This window comes from Heterodontus francisci, chromosome 29 (genome assembly GCF_036365525.1).
Source record: "Heterodontus francisci isolate sHetFra1 chromosome 29, sHetFra1.hap1, whole genome shotgun sequence".
Taxonomy (NCBI): Eukaryota; Metazoa; Chordata; class Chondrichthyes; order Heterodontiformes; family Heterodontidae; genus Heterodontus; species Heterodontus francisci.
The window spans coordinates 17,496,267-17,512,019 of NC_090399.1; the positions used below are offsets into that span (position 1 = coordinate 17,496,267).

Consider the following 15,753-nt stretch of genomic DNA (forward strand, 5'->3'; position numbering starts at 1 on the left):
GCATGGCCAGCGACACGCATGAATGAATTAAAAAAAATCAGAGGGCAGTGTAACTGGGTACAGAAACCCTCCTTCAGTACTAAGAGGGCACAGTGACTGGGTACAGAAACACTCCTTCAGTATTCAGAGGGCACACTGACTGGGTGCAGAAACACTCCTTCAGTTCTCAGAGGGCACTGTAACTGGGTACAGAAACCCTCCTTCAGTACTAAGAGGGCACAGTAACTGGGTACAGAAACCCTCCTTCAGTACTAAGAGGGCACAGTGACTGGGTACAGAAAGACTCCTTCAGTATTCAGAGGGCACAGTGACTGGGTGCAGAAACACTCCTTCAGTACTCAGATGGCACAGTGACTGGGGACAGAAACACTCCTTCAGCTCACAGAGGGCACAGTGACTGGGTAAAGAAACACTCCTTCAGCTCAAGGGCACAGTGACTGGGGACAGAAACACTCCTTCAGCTCACAGAGGGCACAGTGACTGGGTAAAGAAATACTCCTTCAGCTCACAGGGCACAGTGACTGGGTACAGAAACATTCCTTCAGCATACAGAGGGCAAAGTGACTGGGTACAGAAACATTCCTTAGCATGCAGAGGGCACAGTGACTGGGTACAGAAACATTGCTTCAGCTCACAGAGGGCACAGTTACTGGGTACAGAAACATTCCTTCAGCATACAGAGGGCACAGTGACTGGGTACAGAAACATTGCTTCAGCTCACAGAGGGCACAGTTACTGGGTACAGAAACATTCCTTCAGCTCACAGAGGGCACAGAGACTGGGTACAGAAACATTCCTTCAGCATACAGAGGGCACAGTGACTGGGTACAGAAACATTCCTTCAGCTCACAGAGGGCACAGAGACTGGGTACAGAAACACTCCTTCAGCATAAAGAGGGCACAGTGACTGGGTACAGAAACATTCCTTCAGCATACAGAGGCCACAGTGACTGGGTACAGAAACAGTGCTTCAGCTCACAGAGGGCACAGTGACTGGGTACAGAAACACTCCTTCAGCATAAAGAGGGCACAGAGACTAGTTACAGAAACACTCCTTCAGCATAAAGAGGGCACAGAGACTAGTTACAGAAACACTCCAGCACACAGAGGCCACAGTGACTGGGTACAGAAACACTCCTTCAGCATAAAGAGGGCACAGTGACTGGGTACAGAAATAATCCTTCAGTATTCAGAGGGCAGTGACTGGGTACAGAAACATTCCATCAGCTCACAGAGGGCACAGAGACTGGGTACAGAAACAGTGCTTCAGCTCACAGAGGGCACAGAGACTGGGTACAGAAACATTCCTTCAGCAAACAGAGGCCACAGTGACTGGGTACAGAAACATTCCTTCAGCAAACAGAGGCCACAGTGACTGGGTACAGAAACACTCCTTCAGCATAAAGAGGGCAAAGTGACTGGGTACAGAAACACTCCTTCAGCATAAAGAGGGCACAGTGACTGGGTACAGAAACACTCCTTCAGCACAAAGAGGGCACAGTGACTGGGCACAGAAACATTCCTTCAGCATAAAGAGGGCACCGTGACTGGGTACAGAAAGACTCCTTCAGCTCACAGAGGGCACAGTGACTGGGTACAGAAACTCTCCTTCAGTCTTCAGAGGGCACAGTGACTGGGTACAGAAACAATCCTTCAGTAAACAGAGGACACAGTGACTGGGTACAGAAACATTCCTTCAGCATACAGAGGGCAAAGTGACTGGGTACAGAAACATTCCTTCAGCATACAGAGGGCAAAGTGACTGGGTACAGAAACATTCCTTAGCATGCAGAGGGCACAGTGACTGGGTACAGAAACACTCCTTCAGCATAAAGAGGGCAAAGTGACTGGGTACAGAAACACTCCTTCAGCATAAAGAGGGCACAGTGACTGGGTACAGAAACATTCCTTAGCATGCAGAGGGCACAGTGACTGGGTACAGAAACATTGCTTCAGCTCACAGAGGGCACAGTTACTGGGTACAGAAACACTCCTTCAGCATAAAGAGGGCAAAGTGACTGGGTACAGAAACACTCCTTCAGCATACAGAGGGCATAGAGACTGGGTACAGAAACACTCCTTCAGCAAACAGAGGCCACAGTGACTGGGTACAGAAACACTCCTTCAGCATAAAGAGGGCAAAGTGACTGGGTACAGAAACATTCCTTCAGCATAAAGAGGGCACAGTGACTGGGTACAGAAACACTCCTTCAGCACAAAGAGGGCACAGTGACTGGGCACAGAAACATTCCTTCAGCATAAAGAGGGCACCGTGACTGGGTACAGAAAGACTCCTTCAGCTCACAGAGGGCACAATGACTGGGTACAGAAACATTCCTTCAGTGCTCAGAGGGCACAGTGACTGGGTACAGAAACTCTCCTTCAGTCTTCAGAGGGCACAGTGACTGGGTACAGAAACAATCCTTCAGTAAACAGAGGACACAGTGACTGGGGACAGAAACACTCCTTCAGCTCACAGAGGGCACAGTGACTGGGTACAGAAACATTCCTTCAGCATACAGAGGGCAAAGTGACTGGGTACAGAAACATTCCTTCGCATGCAGAGGGCACAGTGACTGGGTACAGAAACATTGCTTCAGCTCACAGAGGGCACAGTTACTGGGTACAGAAACATTCCTTCAGCATACAGAGGGCACAGTGACTGGGTACAGAAACATTCCTTCAGCTCACAGAGGGCACAGAGACTGGGTACAGAAACACTCCTTCAGCATAAAGAGGGCACAGTGACTGGGTACAGAAACATTCCTTCAGCATACAGAGGCCACAGTGACTGGGTACAGAAACAGTGCTTCAGCTCACAGAGGGCACAGTGACTGGGTACAGAAACATTCCTTCAGCAAGCAGAGGCCACTGTGACTGGGTACAGAAACACTCCTTCAGCATAAAGAGGGCACAGAGACTAGTTACAGAAACACTCCAGCACACAGAGGCCACAGTGACTGGGTACAGAAACACTCCTTCAGTAATCCTGCCTCCCCAAAGCCTGTCCACCATCTACAAGGCACTAGTCAGGGGGGTGATGGAATACTCTCCACTTGCCTGAATGGGTGCAGCTCCAACAACATTCAAGAAGCTCGACACCATCCAGAACAAAGCAGGCCGCTTGATTGGCACCCCATCTACAAACATTCACTCCCTCCACCACCGACACACAGTGGCAGCAGTGTGTTCCATCTACAAGATGCACTGCAACAATGCACCAAGGCTCCTTCGACAGCACCTTACAAGGACAAGGGCAGCAAATGCATGGGAACACCACCACCTGCAATTTCCCCTCCAAGTCACACACCATCCTGACTTGGAACTACATTGCCGTTCCTTCACTGTCGCTGGGTCAAAATCCTGGAACTCCCTTCCTAACAGCACTGTGGGTCTACCTACCACAAATGGACTGCAGCGGTTCAAGAAGGCAGCTCACCACCACCTTCTCAAGGGCAATTAGGGATGGGCAATAAATGCTGGCTTGGCCAGCGACACCCACATTCCATGAATGAATAAAAAAAAAATCAGAGGGCACTGTAACTGGGTACAGAAACCCTCCTTCAGTACTAAGAGGGCACAGTGACTGGGTACAGAAAGACTCCTTCAGTATTCAGAGGGCACAGTGACTGGGTACGGAAACAATCGTTCAGTATTCAGAAGGCACAGTGACTGGGTACAGAAAGACTCCTTCAGTATTCACAGGGCACAGTGACTGGGTACAGAAACTCTCCGTCAGTACTCAGAGGGCACAGTGACTGGGTACAAAAACAATCCTATAGTAGTCAGAGGCACACTGACTGGGCGCAGAAACATTCCTTCAGTACTCAGAGGGCTGAGAGACTGGGAACAGTAACTATCCATCAGTACACAGGGGGCTTAGTGACTGGGTACAAAAACAATTCTCTCGTCGTCAGTGGGCACAGTGACTGGGTACAGAAACACTCCTTCAGTACTCATAGGGCACAGTGACTGGGGACAGGAGCAGTCCTTCAGTATCAGAGGGCTCATTGTCCGGATACAAAAATTCTCCTTCAATGCACAGACGTTGCAAGTGTACAAAAACAATCCTTTCGTAGTCAGAGGCACACTGTCTGGGCATAGAAACATTCCTTCAGTACTCAGAGGGCACAGTGACTGGGTACAGAAACACTCCTCTGATGCACGGAGGGCGCAAGTATACAGAAACACTCCTTCACTACTCAGAGTGCGCATTAACTTTGTACCCAAACTCTCCTTCAGTATTCAGAGGGCACAGAGACTGGGTACAGAAACACTCCTTCAGTACTCAGAGGGCACAGAGACTGGGTACAGAAACACTCCTTCAGTACTCAGAGGCCACAGTGACTGGGTACAGAAGCACTCCTTCAGTACTCAGAGGGCACAGAGACTGGGTACCCAAACACTCCTTCCATATTCAGAGGGCACAGAGACTGGGTACAGAAACACTTCTTCAGTACTCAGAGGGCACAGAGACTGGATACAGAAACACTCCTTCAGTACACAGAGGGCACAGAGACTGGGTACAGAAACACTCCTTCAATACTCAGAGGGCACAGAGACTAGGTACCCAAACACTCCTTCAATATTCTGAGGGCACAGAGACTGGGTACAGAAACACTTTTCAGTACTCAGAGGGCACAGAGACTGGGTACCCAAACACTCCTTCAATATTCAGAGGGCACAGTGACTGGGTACAGAAACACTCCTTTACTACTCAGAGTGCGCATTAACTTTGTACACAAACACTCCTTCAGTACTCCGAGGGCACAGTGACTGTGTACAGAAACTCTCCTTCAGTATTCAGAGGGCGCAGAGACTGGGTACAGAAACACTCCTTCAGTACTCAGAGGCCACAGAGACTGGGTACAGAAACACTCCTTTACTACTCAGAGTGCGCATTAACTTTGTACACAAACACTCCTTCAGTACTCCGAGGGCACAGTGACTGTCTACAGAAACTCTCCTTCAGTATTCAGAGGGCACAGAGACTGGGTACCCAAACAATCCTTCAGTATTCAGAGGGTGCAGTGAACTTATCCAGTTCGGCAAGTGGTGCAAGGATGCAGAGGGCGATGGTAGAGGATTGTTTTTGTGAATGAAGCCTGTGACCAGTGGGGTACCGCAGAGATCGGTGTTGGGACCCTTCCTGTTTGTAGTGTACATTAATGATTTAGACGCGAATATAGGAGGCTTGATCAGTAAGTTCTCAGACTCCATGAAATTTGGTGGCTTCGTAAATAGTGAGGAGGAAAGCCTTAGATTACAGGACGATATAGATGGGCTGCTAAGATGGGCGGAGCAGTGGCAAATGGATTTTAATCCTGATAATTGATGCACTTCGAGATGTCTAACAAGGCAAGGGAATATACAATGGGTGCTAGGACCCCAGGGAGTTCGGAGGGTCAGAGGGACCTTGGGGTGCTTGTCCGTAGATCACTGAAGGCAGCAGCACAGGTAGATAAGGTGGTTAGGCAGGCATACAGGTTACTTGCCTTTATTAGCCGAGGCATAGAATATAAGAGCAGGGAGGTTATGATGGAGCTGTATAAAACACTAGCTAGGCCACAGCTGGAGTACTGTGTACAGTTCTGGTCACCACACTATAGGAAGGATGTGATTGCACTGGAGAGGGTGCAGAGGAGATTCACCAGGATGTTGCCTGGGCTGGAGCATTTCAGCTATGAAGAGAGACTGGATAGGCTAGGGTTGTTTTCCTTGGAGCGGAGAAGGCTAAGGGGGGACCTGAATGAAGTATATAAAATTATGAGGGGCATAGATAGGAAGAAACTTTTATCCCTTCGCGGACGGGTCAATCACTAGGGAGGCACAGATTTCATGTAAGGGGCAGAAGGTTTAGAGGGGAGTTGAGGAAGAATTTTTTTACCCAGAGGGTGGTTGGAATCTGGAACACACTGACTGAAGAGGTGGTCGAGGCAGGAACACTCAACATTCAAGAAGTATTTAGATGAGCACTTGAAACGCCAAAACATACAAGGCTACCGGCCAAGTGCAGGGAAATGGGATTAGTTAGGTCGGGTGAATGATGATCAGCACAGGCGTGTTGGGCCGAAGGGCCTGTTTCTGTGCTGTAAAACTCTATGACTCTTGGACTCTCTATGGCCCATGCAGGATCTTTCCACCTCCCACTCCAACCCCAACCTTCTGTCCCGGCCTCTTTATTCCAATGAAGCTCAACAGGAGGTCAAGGAACAGCACATCATCTTTCACTTTACAGCTGACTCAACATCGAGTGTATCTATCTCAGATCAGTACCAACCATTTTCCCGGTCAGTTGGTGCTGGTCATGATTCTGCTAAACCCATTCACAGCCGCTCCACACCCATCTTTTGCTTCCATCATTGTCCCCTTACCACTCTTGTTTTGCCTTTCACCCCTTTTGTCCTTTCATCCCTCCTGCTTTCCATCCTCTCACAGACCTTCCCTTTAGTTCTTTCCTCTGCTCTGCCCTTTGCTGGGCTCTGTACCTGCTCAAAGTCTGTTACGTCTCTAATGTCCTTTTCCAGTTCTGATGAAAGGACAACTCTGTTTCTCTCTCTCGGGAGATCTGATGAGCATTTTCTGTTTTTAGTTTGGATTTCCAGCATCCACAGTGTTTGGTTTTTGCCCTTCGGACTTCATTGGAAAGAAGGGAGCCCTACCTACTGCTTCGAACCAAAGCCCCAACGAGTAGCCTCCCAAATCCTGACCATTTTCAACAAGCCATCACTGCTGGGATTGTCTTTTACCTTTACTTTGCCTTTCCCCTGCTCTTGTGTCCTTTGCCATTCACTCCTTGCTGGGTGATGATAACATGGGCACTGGTTTGCATTGCATTATTGGCACAGCTTGCTATTCTTCATGTGGAAGCTGGGACATGGAATGCTTCGGAAAGCTCGTATTAACTTGGCTTGATTGAAGAACATTGAGAGGGCAATCTGCTTGATCTGATTCAGTGGTTCAATTGGGTATATGTGGAGAAACTATTTCTCAAGACAGGGGAATCCAGAGGGCACAAGCTTAAATTAGAGTTAGGTTGTTCAGGAGTGAAAATAGCGAGGGTTCTTTTTTCCACACAACAGGTCGTCGAAATTGTGTAAGGCAATACGTGATTAACCCGGACAGGATGCTTCCAAGGCAGGCAGCATGCAAACTTTGTGCTGTCTGCTCATTCAAATGATTGAGGTGTGCAGCCATCGCTCAGCTCAGTGGCTGCATGCCTGAGCAAGGGGGCGCAGAATCGTGAGAGGCCTGCGCCTCTTCAAGGGGAAGTACATTCTGTCTGAAGCAGGTGCTGGAACTGGTTGCAGAAGAGAGCCCGAGCAAAAAGAACAATGAATTATGGCACACCGTAACAGACAGCGCTCGAAGGTTTTCCGATGCGGCACTGGAAGCCTTGGTCGTGGAGACGCCGAGAGATGTCACCTAATCACAGGGGGCCAGGGGGCCCACCTGGCAAACTCACTGAAGGCGGTCGGAGCAGATGGCCATGGTGGTCAATGTCAGCAGTGCAGCCCCAAGGACCTGGACACAGTGCAGCAAGAAGTTCAATGATCTTACACGAGTGATCAAGGTCGGTAAATGCATCTACAAATGCCACCTCCCACTAACTACTCCATTAGCCTCACACATTGTTCAAAGCACCACAGCTCCATTACTCACCTACCAACAATCTCTATCGATCAGGAATCTCGGCTGTCCGTCATCCTCACAAACACAGCATTACTGCAAGCCTCACCCACATCTTGCACACATTCCCAGCTTTTGAACAATGACAGCCACATCACCCAAATGTATTGCACCACTCTCATTGACACACTTTCCTCTCTCTTGAAAGAAAGACTTGCATTCATATAGCACCTTTCTCATCCTCAGGATGTCCCAAAGTGCTTTACAGCCAATGAAGTACTTTTGAAGTGTTATAATGCAGGAAACGTAGCAGCCAATCTGTGCACAGCAAGCTCCCACAAACAGCAATGTGATAATGACAAGATCATCTGTTTTTATAATGTCGATTGAAGGATACAAATTGGCCAGGACACTGGGGATAACTCCCCCACTCCTCTTCAAAATGGCAGCATGGGAACCTTCACATGCACACGAGAGGATATTTCATCTGAAAGACAGCCCCTCCGTCAGTGCTGCACTCCCTCATGCTGCCCCTCCGGCAGGGCCGCACTCCCTCATGCTGCCCCTCCGCCAGTGCCTCTGCCGCACTCCCTCACTATTGCACTGGAATGTCCGCCTAAACTTTTGTACTCAAATCCTGGCATGGAACTTGAACCCACAACCTGCTAACTGAGAAGTGAGCGTGCTCACTGAGCCAAAGCAGACATTGCTACTAAACAGTGTGGCACCCAACCAGAGAAAGCATGACCTAACCAGTAAGGTGGCTGGGGCTGAATGTCCTTAACCCCGGAGGGAGACAGTGCTCGCTATCACTGGAGAGGCCATGACTGAGGTCGTAGCCAGCAGCAGGGCTAAAACTATCAAAGATGATGGTATCCGCATATCTACTCCACTTCACACATCCCAATTCCCCCTTATCCCACAATCTCTTCTAATTTAGAAGCTGCACATGGTGTACGCTTGCACCTCTTGCTTTTCCCCCACATCCCCTCACCACAACCCTACCCTTGTGCCCTTTCTCCTTGACCCAAGAACTGCAACCTGACCAGGCAGTGGATGAAGAGAGGGAGACAAGAAAGCAGGAAGATACTGATGACAAAGAAACACCACTCGATCTCACACTCGCGGCCACCAGCTCACATACTGGCACAGCACGGACTTCAGAGGGCAGCTTACAAGCGGGATCTGCATGTGGTGTGACACTGGGCATGAGCGCGCGGCAGCCGGGGCAGGGGCCGAGGGTAGGGCAGGTGCCAGCTCGCTGGAGGACGAGGCTGCAGACGAGTTCTGCTGCAGAGGGCTCAGATGAGAGACTTCAATCGGGTGGCGTACAAATAAAAGCTGATGCGCGCACACACTGAAAAGTTTGATGCATCGACAGATCTGCCAGAATGGAGAGGTCTGGCACCAACTTGGCGCGGGCCTTTGCACAGACCCCGGGGGGCCCATCCTTTCCAGTGTAGAGGTGGGGGCCAAGTCCATGGACATACATTCGGACCCAACCATGATGCAACATCTGATAGCTGATTTTTCTGATTCCAGTGCAGCACAAGCAGAGGCTGCCCAGTACCTGGTTGAGCAGTGCAAACCCAGACCGAGGTCGTGAAAGCCCAGTTTGCTGCCACACGAGCTCAGACTGCTGCTATCAAAGCGACAGATACCAGTGTGCTTAAGGGCTTTACGAGGTCTCACAGCAATATGGCCTCCAATACATTGGTAGGTTTGCCGAGGTGCCCCCCCCACCCACCCTGTGGGAGGGGCAGTAGCAGTGTGGAGCATGAACCTGCTGATATCTCTCTCTCTCTGTCAGAATGACAGCATTCGTCCTCCCACCCCTGCCACTGCACTATTGTCCTTACTGCTGCGGGTCAGCCAGCAAGCCCAGATTGCCGCCGCCCATTCCAAGGGGATGCAATTCAAAGCCGGGCCTTCTGGGCTTCCAGGGTCAGAGCTATGTGAGGTCATCCTGCAAAGCCATCTGCAGTCTCCACCCACGGAAAGTCAGCAACCAACCATCAGGCATGCTGCAGCCGCTGAGGTACTGCCGTGTGAGAATGTTGGTGAAGGGGGAAACCGGAGTTACGTTCACTAGTGCCACAGTCTGATGAGCTGATCACGGATAGCTCAACCAGAAAGGAAATGTGTTATTGCCTCCTCCCTTCCTCCTCATCCTCCTTCGCCTCCTCACCAACTTGCTATAAAAAGCTCGCGGCTTTGCCCTCACGATGACCAGATTGTGCAGGGCACGTGTGCAGCATGCACTTTGGCAAGTACTGCGGGGCTCTTCCAGAGTGGTCGAGGCAGCGAAAGCACTGCTGAAGCACCCCGCCCGCAACGGTCTGCCCGACGGCATTTCGTGTGGCAGCGCGGGCTTTTGCCACATGCATGCTGCTCACATGCGTACGGGTGGCGCACCGCACTCACGGGCCAGGCGGTCAGCGGGTAGCCCGTGCCACCCAGTCACCACCTTCTGGTCTGTCGAGGTGGTTCCAATGCAGATGGCACAGGTGAACTGCTGCAGAGCGAAGGTGTCGTGACAGGATAGCGGAGCACTGGCCCGCATGAAGCCTTGTGCATGGTCGCCCACCAGCTGGGCGTTGAGGAAGTGGAATCCTTTCTCATCGTGGCAGACCTCAGAATTTACCGATGGCGCCTGCGTATGCGTGCAGTCAATGGCGCACTGGGCCATGGGGAGACCATGGCGAAGCCGTGTGCTCACTCGGGCTGCCGACCAGCTCTGTTCATATACAGAAAGCCTCAGTGACCTCCCTGATGCAAGAATGGACGGCAAACTGGGATATGGTACAAAAATCACCTGCGCCAGCCTGGGACGAGCCTGTTCATGGCCATGTTCCCCTTCACAACCACTGGAAATGCCATCACCGTCCTGCTCTGGAGCTGCAGTTTGGACTGCAACAAGTGGCAGATTTTAGTGAGCGCCTCCGTGATCAAGCACAGACATCCGGCACATTGTTCCTTGCTGAGGTCCAATAGGAGAATTGCTCCCTTGGATGCCCTGGGATATGGCCTCTTGCTGAGAGCCCTTCTCCCTCTCCACCTCGTCCCTCTTCGAGTGCTGCTCCATGTTTCCTCTGCTCATTCTCCACTTTCGTGCTATAGGCCAAAGGGGATGGAAACTACTGCACCCACGACTAGGCGCAAGTGGTCAGAGCAGGAGCCTTGAAGTGAGAACCAAGACCTCCAGCACATGCCACACCACTCTCTGTAGACTTCAGCAAGCACTTCCACAAACTCAACAACGGCCGGAGAAATTGATCAGCAACTATCCTGCACGCAGTTGTTGATCCCTTTAAATGCAGCTTGTGCGGGGTCGGGGGTGGGGGGGGCGAGGGGGGTTCATTCCTGCTGCTGAACGCATGTTCAGTTGCGCAAGGTTAAGAGAGGGTGTTAGCTGGAGCACTCAGGCCATCTTGATATGCCTAATCTGCATAATTCCGTCACGCAGTCCCTACAGCCGCACGAACCAAACTGGAGTGCGGTGGGGATAGCACCAGGAATCTGCACGCGCACTGTAGATGACTTTTTGGACCCAAAACGGCACCCTCAGTGCGGAAAATATGGGCACGACGCAATCGGGTTTAGTGGGCCAGATCTCTCTCCTCCAAAACACTGTTGAGGCTGGGGGGTCAATTGGAGCTTTTCACGACTGTGATCAACAGATTTTTGTTGGGCAAAGGTATGGAGCAAAAACGGGGAAGCGGGCTTGAGGTCCAGACTTGCCATGATTTAGCTGAGTGGTGGAACAGTTTTGATGGGCTGAATGGCCTCTTCGTGTTCCTTGGGTCAGAGTCATTATGGCATAGGAGGAGGGCCATTCAGCCCATTGACTCCTTACCAGCTCTCTGTAGAGCAATCCAGTTGGTCCCATTCCTCCACTCTTATCCCCAGAGTTGTGTAAGTTTATTTCCCTCAAGTGCCCATCCAATTTCCTTTTGAAATCATTCATTGTCTCCGCTTCCACCACCCTTATACACAGAGAGTTCCAGGTCATTACCACTCACGGCGTAAAATTTGGCCAAATGGCCTGTTTCCGTGCTAAAAATTCAACATAATGATTCTTGGAAGCAGGAAGACTTTGATACAGAACAGTTTTGATGATGACCAGTTTCCAATTCCTGTTGATGTTTATGCAACAGTGTGTCTGATGGCATCATCAGGAGAGATGACCAAGAGGAGTGATTGAGTCTGACAGTCCGAAGGAACTGGAATCAGGAAAGATCTAGGCATCATAATTGCACGGGGGTGGGGGGGCAGGGGGGCGGAGATGTGGGGTGGTGCGGAAGAAGTGCTTCCCAGATCACCAATGAATTGCCTAGCTCTAATTTTGAGATTATGCCCCCATGTTCTCGGCTACCCCCACCATAGGCAACAGTTTCTCTCCGTCAACTACAAGGTAAGGCATAGGCCAAGGCAAGCAGTGGGTAGAAGAGTGGCTTCTGGGAGTGAGTGCGGCTCCCGGTGACACAACATTGGGGCCAACCATAATGTAACCACGAACATCGCGTCCAAAAACAATGCGGAACACATTTCCTGTCCCTCACACTTAACGCGTCACACTCAATTTTCTGTGAGGCAGTCCTCAAAAAAAAAAGAAACAAAGGCTCTCACTGGACCAAGAATATAGTCCATAAGCTTGGAGTGACCTTACTAGTAATAACTGGGAGTGAGTTACAGACTGGAATCTAATCGAGGGGTTCAGATGGTTTATATATAGAATAATGGATACCTGGGAGTGAGCTACAGACTGGAATCTAATCGAGGGGATCAGTTGGTTTATATACAGAATAATGGATACCTGGGAGTGAGTTACAGGCTGGAATCTAATCGAGGGGTTCAGATGGTATATATACAGAATAATGGATACCTGGGAGTGAGCTACAGACTGGAATCTAATCGAGGGGTTCAGATGGTTTATATATAGAATAATGGATACCTGGGAGTGAGCTACAGACTGGAATCTAATCGAGGGGATCAGTTGGTTTATATACAGAATAATGGATACCTGGGAGTGAGTTACAGGCTGGAATCTAATCGAGGGGTTCAGATGGGTTATTTATAGAATCATGGATATCTGGGAGTGAGTTACAGACTGGAATCTAATCGAGGGGTTCAAATGGTTTATATATAGAATAATGGATACCTGTGAGTGAGTTACAGACTGGAATCTAATCGAGGGGTTCAGATGGGTTATATATAGAATAATGGATACCTGTGAGTGAGTTACAGGCTAGAATCTAATCGAGGGGTTCAGATGGGTTATATATAGAATAATGGATACCTGGGAGTGAGTTACAGACTGGAATCTAATCGAGGGGTTCAGATGGGTTATATATAGAATAATGGATACCTGGGAGTGAGTTACAGACTGGAATCTAATCGAGGGGTTCAGATGGGTTATATATAGAATAATGGATACCTGGGAGTGAGTTACAGACTGGAATCTAATCGAGGGGTTCAGATGGGTTATATATAGAATAATGGATACCTGGGAGTGAGTTACAGACTGGAATCTAATCGAGGGGTTCAGATGGTTTATATATAGAATAATGGATACCTGGAAGTGAGTTACAGACTGGAATCTAATCGAGGGGTTCAGATGGGTTATATATAGAATAATGGATACCTGGGAGTGAGTTACAGACTGGAATCTAATCGAGGGGTTCAGATGGTTTATATATAGAATAATGGATACCTGGGAGTGAGTTACAGACTGGAATCTAATCGAGGGGTTCAGATGGTTTATATATAGAATAATGGATACCTGGGAGTGAGTTACAGACTGGAATCTAATCGAGGGGTTCAGATGGTTTATATATAGAATAATGAGAGTGGAGGAGTGATGGGAGGCAGATTACAATTACAAATGCCGTCATGGCTTTTTAAGCAGCTCTTGGAGAACTTGTTCCAGCTCCTCTCTGTAATTACTCGTGAATTTGTGTTAATTTTAATGTGGGGTGTCCTTCACCTTATAGATTATTTTTTAACATTCTGTTGTCGCTAATTTTTTTTTCCACGGGTTCCCGTTAAGAACACTAACTGTTTCTGCCCTCTATCTTACGATGCGATAATATCAGTGATAATAGAGGGAGCCCATAGACTACAAGAATTCATGGGGAGCACGTACATCTACGTAATATCTAAAGGCATATATCCACAGATGAAGAATAATGCAAGATAGCAATTAGAAGAATAATTTAGCCTCAGGCAAGCTCCCACCATTTTGGATACAAGAGGAATTAAAAGGCAGACCAAATCTAACACTGCATGAAAAGATAGGGTTAACCAACGTGCTTACCTGCAAGCTCTCTGCTGCCTGCTCACTATGTATTGGGTCCTGTCAGGGTGACATTGAGGCTTGGTGCCTGTTTCCATCCACCTCTCTGTGTTGCTGACAGCCCATCACTACCCAGTTCTCCCCCCTGCAGCGACTCACCACCCCTACCCTGCCACCACCACCAACCCCTTTGGCTTTTTCGCAGGTCTGACTCCTGTGTAACTACCCGACCTCCATTTTCACCCCAGCACTCAAAGCAGCCCCCTTGCCAAGACCTCGGCTGCCTGCCAAAACCACGGGAACACACGCAAAGGGACCGCACACAGCCAGGAGAACGAGGAGGTGTCATTCGTTTCTTTATCTCTCCTCCTCTCTCTCTCCTTCCGTCCTCCTCTCCCTCGCTCCACACTTCCTCCTTCAATGAGCAGTTCCACTGTCACAGAGCGAGAGAGAGGAAGCCACACAAACATTTCGTTCCCTTCCCTTCCTCCTCCTCCCCCTCCTCTCTCTCTCTCTCTCTCCCACCCCTGCACTTTCATCCCAGATGGTTATTTCCCAAACAAAAAAAAAGGGCATCATTCCTCTCATTCTTCAGATTCAGCCAATTGGAAAGCTGACTCCCAGGAGAAGACTCTTCCCTCCCTCTCCATGGCAACCAGAAAGCCCACGACGATGACCTTTAACCCCTGTGAGTGCTGCCTGATTGTAAAGGCAGCAAGCTGACAGGCAGAAGGTTGTGGTGTGGGGGCGATGCAGGGTTGGGGAGGTAGGAGAGGGAGTTTTATTTTTAGTTAAAGGTGTAAGCTGTGATTGTTTCAACGCAGTTGCCTTGTTACCTAGTAACAGTATCAGCAGCAATTAATCTCTGCAAAATTGAGCGAGGGGAGAGATGGCTGCAGTCCACGCACCCATGTTAAGAATTTAGCCCAGCAAGTAAATGTCCCCTTGACACAATGGCATGAAATAATAACGGCAAGTCTTAATGGTACTCAACGTTACTAGTCTGTAAAATAAACACACCCAGAAAATGGTGGCGAGCGAGAGAAACAGTGCGAATTGCGAATCGCCACAAGTTACTGGACGATTTACTCCCCGCCTTTCGTCGCTCGGAAGAATGCCAGCTCGTCCTCAAACTCCCCGCCGTGAGTTTAATTTGCGCTGCTGAAATGAATTAAACCTGCTGCAGAAAGTCAGGGCCGTTACTTAAAGGACCCCTTTAACGACAAGATTTTATGTTCCTGCGATGCCATTTAACCTCTCCATCTCAGAAAGGGACCGACTGAAACTGTGGAGCCCCAGTCCCTTGAAGTAGTAAATCGTTCCTCGAGGTTTCTGAAATTTAAACCGAGTTCTTTTTCTTACTTTTCCTTTCTGTCTCTGTTTTTCTCTCTTAATCCAATTTTCCTTTCCTTGTCTTTATTTCCCTCTCCTGATTTTTGACTCTAATTCACCTTATTTCCACCTCCATCATCCCTCTGCATCTTTATCTTAAAATCTCATTGATTCAGAAGATGGACTGTTGGTCCCATCACTCATCCAGGTCCCAGATGTTCTGTTGCCCTTGCTCAACCTGTCGCCGCTCTCTGGGTAAGCAATGCTACCAGTTTGCACAGCAAAGCAATTTTTGAATGGAAAGGCAAGGTAAAGGAAAGTCAAACCCCGTTGCAGCAATCTCTGGACCAATACCTGACCGGACTGTTTTAAAACCCGTGCAATTCCACCACGTCTGTTCTCTATCGGCTTGCATGGGACTCAGCCCCCACCTTTGGTGGATGGGGGGATGTTGGGGAGGGGGGGGGCGGGGGAGGGGGGTGGTCTCTCAATTGCGG

At 49.4% G+C, this 15,753-nt stretch overlaps 1 protein-coding gene across 1 annotated transcript in view; it reads right to left on the minus strand.

Annotated features, from left to right (window-relative positions):
- syngap1a (synaptic Ras GTPase activating protein 1a) overlaps positions 1-14,406 on the minus strand; it is a 703,692-nt gene extending 689,286 nt beyond the window's left edge. Inside the window, exon 1 of the mRNA XM_068009526.1 lies at positions 13,946-14,406. The gene's annotated coding sequence lies outside the window, so the exon portion shown is untranslated. The remainder of the gene's footprint in view (positions 1-13,945) is intronic.
- Between the last annotated feature and the right edge of the window lie 1,347 nt (positions 14,407-15,753).